Source organism: Seriola dumerili, unplaced genomic scaffold, assembly GCF_002260705.1.
Source record: "Seriola dumerili isolate Sdu_G_001 unplaced genomic scaffold, Sdu_1.0 BDQW01000538.1, whole genome shotgun sequence".
NCBI lineage: Eukaryota > Metazoa > Chordata > Actinopteri > Carangiformes > Carangidae > Seriola > Seriola dumerili.
The window spans coordinates 2120992-2126991 of NW_019174793.1; positions in this window are offsets into that span (position 1 = coordinate 2120992).

The following is a 6000-nucleotide window of genomic DNA, read 5'->3' on the forward strand; positions in this document are numbered from 1 at the left end:
GATCGTCTCAGGCTCAAACAGTGTTGGATGAAAGCTGTGATGTTTGGAGGGAACATTTCTCTTTTCATTACAGCTACTTTTTCAGGAAGTAGTCTGTACCAGTCCCTGCTCTTCACTTCACAGCTGCTGCGTGTGCAGAGAGGAAAACAGGAACACATGAATGGAGACGCAGCATCAGGAGAGGCAAACCAAGCAAATACCCCCCCCCCTCTCCTGATGATGTGTGCTGTAGCTAGCTTCTACCTGCATGTGAGGCATTCAGGGAACATCTGCAAACTGTAGCATCTACTGATAGTCTGCTCGATGGGCTTCTCCCAGACTCTTGGATCAGCACTGAATATAATGACAAATACAAGCTGGAACACAACAACTCACATGTTCTCCCTTCAGACCATGACAATATAATATATTTAATATAATAATAATAATAATAATAATATAGACGTGCAGAGGATTGTCAGGATGGAAGGTGGACTGAGGAGATGACATGAGTTGTGATGTGGGTTTAAACGCACTTGGAATCACTCTGTGCAAAAATGGCCGATGAATAAATAAATAAAGTTTACTGAAGCTTCTGCAGCATCGTCTCTGTGAGACACTGTGAGACACTGTGAGACACTGTGAGGCAGCAGCTCTGTGCAATAAAGAAACGTCTCTTTATTCGTCTCGCCGACGACGGTCAGAGCAGCAGCCATATTGTTTTCTGGTTGTCCACTGTCCGTCACTTTCTCGTGGACACGGTATCTCAGTAACGCCTTGACAGAACTTCTTCAAATTTGGCAGAAACATTCACTAGGACACGAGGATGAACTGGTTAGATTTTGGGGGTCAGGGGTCAAAGGTCAAGGTCACGGTGACCTCACAAAACGCGGCTTTGGCCTTGTGAACGCAATATCTCAACAATGCCTTGAAGGAATTTCTTCAAATTTGGTGAAAACGTTCCCCTGGACTCACAGGCCCACTGACTAGATTTTGGTGGCTAAAGGTCAAAGGTCACGGTGACCTCAAAAAACACTTTTTAGCCATTACTCAAGACTTCACACAGAAATTATGTCCCAATGTCACACAAATGGTTCATATTCTATCTGCCTCTGGATAAACAGGGATGTCGGTTGATCACACGCACGTCTGCAGAGCTGCAGAAGGAAACGTGACTCCGGGCGCCGCAGAACATGGCCGACACTTCCTGACAGGGCATTCCTGTCGCTGCTCACGTGCAGCGAGAGAGAGCGTTGTCATGTTTACAGCTCTGTGATCAGTTGGCCAACACACACACACACACACACACACACACACACACACACACACGCGCAGACACAGAGCAGCAAGGACAGGCCTATACATGATGTGAGGTGTGTGTGTGTGTGTGTGTGTCATTCTTTCTCTGTTAGGCCAAGGACTATTTAAGGGTGCCGGCAAAAAACTCAGAGTGTGTGTGTGTGTGTGTGTGCAGACATCAAGCCCCGCCCACTACACACTGGCAAACATGTCAATCAAACCATCAGCACTGCAACAATACTGGCTCATGTCAAGGCCTCAAACTACAGGGCTCCTTTAAATAAATGTGTGTGTGTGTGTGTGTGTGTGTGTGTGTGTGTGTGTGTGTGTGTGTGTGTGTGTGTGAGTGTGTAGTAGTAGCAGACACCTTACCTCTGCTATGATTAGACCTGCAGAATCATTCCACAGATATATTAGCTGCTTAATCCACGAAAGGTCACGAAAGGTCACACACAACCTGCTGCAGGATGAAGACACACATACACACACACACACACACACACACACACACAGACACACACACACACACACGACACACCATATACACAATAACCTGTGTGGAGCCTGGTTCATAGTGATATTTGAGAATAGAAAAGCACATAATTTTTTAATTAATTTACATGTATTAATATAAATGTGAAATGTAAGAAGTCACTATGAAAAAACAAGTTTCACTTATTTGTGAATGAACTTTATTTCACACATTCACACAGAGTGAGTCTCTCATGTAAAATACAACACTCATTGAGACGTGTTGCATTAACGTCACGTGTGCTCGCTTCATGTCGCTTCAGATGTGGTTATTAAAGACGTTACTGTGACTGAGGCTCATTTCACATGTGAATTAACTTCACAATAAAATTACAACTAAATTAAAGCACAAATAAAACTTCAAAATAGCAAAGAAAATGATTTTTTATGAGTCAAAATACTGATCAATATATGATATAATGAAGAGAACACATGATTTGGTGAAATGAACATGAACCACATGTAGACTAAAAGCAGGTACTTGAATATTATGAATGATGTTCATCAGTGTTTCCTCTGTGGTCAGTGAATTGTTAAAGTTTCTCATGTAAAAGTTTGTTTAATGTTAAAAGTATAAAGCGTTTTAACACATTTTCTCACTTATTTAAATTAAAACATTCAGTTGAATTTAAATTTTACAAACTTTCCACAAAACAGTTTTGATAAAATAAAGAAAATTGATGTTCATAATTTACAAAAAACTTAATTGTTTATTAAAAACAAATGTGTTTCTTCCATTTTTCTGATTTGTGAACAACAGGAGCCGAAATAAACATTTTATTTTGACGGCAGATGGACTCTGTGTTTCCTCCTGCGAGGTTTATATTAAATGTATAAATGAGTTGTTTATATTATATTATTATAAATATTATAGTGTTTACACCGGAGCTGACAGGCCCAGAGGTCAATGACTGTTTCAGCTTTTCCTCCATTAAGAGTTTCTGGGTAAAGAAACAAAAGAGGACGGAGAAACTTATCTGTAGTGTGTATTGTTGAACGTTCACAATGGAGCTGACACACACACACACACACACACACACACACACACACACACACACACACACACACACATTAATGAAGTGTCAGGTGGAGGGCCGCCATCATCATTACATGTCTCTACAGCTAATTACATGTCCAACAGGCTCATTAGCTGATTCACTGGACTGAGTTACAGCATCAAGTTCAGCTGAGAGGAAACTCGACCCCACAACACCTGACACACACACACACACACACACACACACACATACTCATATGTACAAACACACACTGGTCAAATAGCTTCAGGAACAAACGGAGAGGGAGAGGGAGAGGGAGACGGAGACGGAGGTGATGTGGAGACGTTCACATGAACCTGCTCATCGACTTCCTGTCAACAGAGACGATTTCTACTCAACTGAAACTGTTTATTCGACTTTTTCTATGTCAGTGATTTTGATTTTATTTGATTCAGTTATTTTTCACTCACAGTCACATGTTGCTCTGATTCTCTCTCTCTCTCTCTGTGTTTTAAAGGACCACTTCACCCCGATCACAAAGAAAAGTTTGGGTTTTATTTGCCCAAGTTTTTAGGAAACTACAACATGTGAGACGCAGAGGAGTGAGAGTCTCTGCAGGGGAAAAGGTTTCAGTAAAACTCCAGTGACATGAGAAAAGTCGTTTAAATGTTCAACAGCAGCAGGAAGGAAGAAGCTGCTTCACAGGGTCCCTTGGTTTTCTGTTATATTTTATAAAGTGTGTTTTAATATGTTGTTTATCATCGTATGTACAACCTCCCACTGAGCCGTTAATACCACTTTGTTTTTTTGTTTTACTTTTGTTTTAAACTTTGTTGTTATTGTTTTATTTTACTTTCCTTTTTCAGAGTTTCACATTTTAATCAGATGTTTAGTGAAAAAAGAAATAAAATAATGTAGATTTTTATCCTAAATTGACATGATGTGATCCCTTCATGTGAAATCATAAATAACTGTGTAGGTTATTATCACATAAATCTTGTTAATCTTGTTGGAGAGAAACTTTACAGTCTCATTCTTCACTGATGATCTGAGTGTTTACAGTCAAAATGATTTATTTCTCTTCAATTCAGAATCTGTCAGATGTTCTGGATCTAAAGATCTGGAATCAAAATAAAATCACTTCTCAGCAGCATTAAGGAAAACTGAAATTCAACTTTATGACTTTTTAAAATATGTGAGAGTCGGACCGTGTGGACTGACCTGAGCGTGGAGGAGTGGATGAACAGTTTCCTGCATCAGTGTTATTAAAAATCACTGTGATTCAGAATCAGTTATTCTGTGTGACAGCAGCTGATCCGGGACCAGCTCCGGGTTCACACTGAACACCTTGTAAATGTCTTCGCTCTGGAAGTGAAAGTGAAAGTTAATGGCAGGAAACTTCGCTGAGAAGCAGCAATAAACATCCTCCACCCCTCTGCCCTGCTGTCATCCCGGGGGCGTAAGGATGACAAACTCCCGAGCAGCGGCGGTGCAGGGGGGCCCTTGACCCCCCCCCCCCCACCCCCCCCTCCTGGTCCAGAGACTTCCCAGCTGTGAGCCTCGATATGCCTGCCCGCCCCCCGGGGGGCCCCGGTGGTCAGAGTGATCTATTGCCGGTGTCCATCCGGCCAGAAGCGGCCCGGTCCCGCCTGAGCGCGGCGCTCCGGAGGCCCGTGTTTAGCCTGATCCAGGAAACAGGCCCTTCCTCCGCCTAAACACATGAGAGCCGCCCGGGGACCGGCAGCGGCACGCCGCGGGCAGCGAGGTTCCCCGGCCTCTAGCAGAGGTGGGGTAACTGGCAGGTCAGCGAGTCGGGCATGATATGACGTGCACGCGCGCCAGGAGACGCTTGACCTCCCGTGCGTAATCTGACCTGTGCGTAAAAGTGGCCAAAGCGCGCTGAGGTTTAAATCACGGAAAGACGCCGATGCTCTTTTACAGTTATTTTAACCACAAACATGATTTTAACAATTATATTCATGTTTAATGAATAAATTCACACATGATTTCTGATTCTGTAGCTGATGTTTCCGCGGGAACCTGCTGCTGCAGCTCGTGGTTGAGACGCAGAAGCTTTCTGCCTCCATCCAGAGTTCATCCATCAGAGCTGACAGAGGTCGTGTGAGTGGGAACTTTCTCTGCGTCTTCTGGACACGTGAGTTCCTGCAGGACAGCAGAGCAGTTTCTGGGGTGGCCCTGAAGCCCCCACCGGCCCGCGCGCTGCACTAGAGCTGGAGAAAATACATCCAGAGTCCGTCTGATGGTTCTTTAAATAATGGATAAGATGGTTTAGGAGACAAAACATAAACAGTTTTAAAAAAAATACAGAACACAAACATCTCGAAATGAAAATGTAAAGGTCTTAAAAGTTTCTTTGAAGGAAGAAGAACAAAGTCTGAGCAGCTGACGCCACTTTGATGAGTTTAAAAACATTTGTTCTAATGGATCAAGATTTAAAAAAAAGCACAGATGCAACAGTCTTCAACTTCAACTGTCTGTTTAACTTTAAATAAGAGACACAAAGAGAGAAAAGAGCCTTTTAACGTCTCAAATTCTTTTTTTTTCTCCTTTTTGGCTTTAAAATTCTTTTTCTGCTCCTCGGATTGCCTCATATTTCATCAAATCCTCTTGGATAATATGATGTTGGAAACAGTTCAGGATGATTCTGTAGCAGCTCATGAAGCCAAAATGTTTCAGTCAAAATATGAAACATTTTTATGATATTTACCTAAATTTCTTCCAGTCAGTGAACCAGTAAAGATGAGAGTTTCCTATTGGCACATTCGTTCTGTTTCCGGATATAGGGAACTTTTATTTTCATATGTGTAATGTGTTTCCATTTTACCACAGACTTTTTGCATCTAGAAAAAACCCCACAGTAACTCCCAGTCTGTTGGTGCTCGGTCTCCGGGCTCCTAACACCCGGACAGACAGAGACAGGGGCCGGGTCCGGGCCTGGCAGAGCTCAGGCCGCGGTGACTGATGGTTAAACCCTCTGCAGGTTGTAAAGCAGCCAGGACGGACGCTGTTTAGGAGATAGAGAGCTGATAAAGGAGGCGCTCGGCGAGAGAGAGAGAGAGAAAAAAAAGGGGGTGAAGGGGCTCTAATGGTGCAGGAGGGGAATCCGGACTGTCTGCGCCGTGATGGAGTGGTCTGTCTCCCCCCCTGGAGGCACTAATGCCCCCCAGTTTAT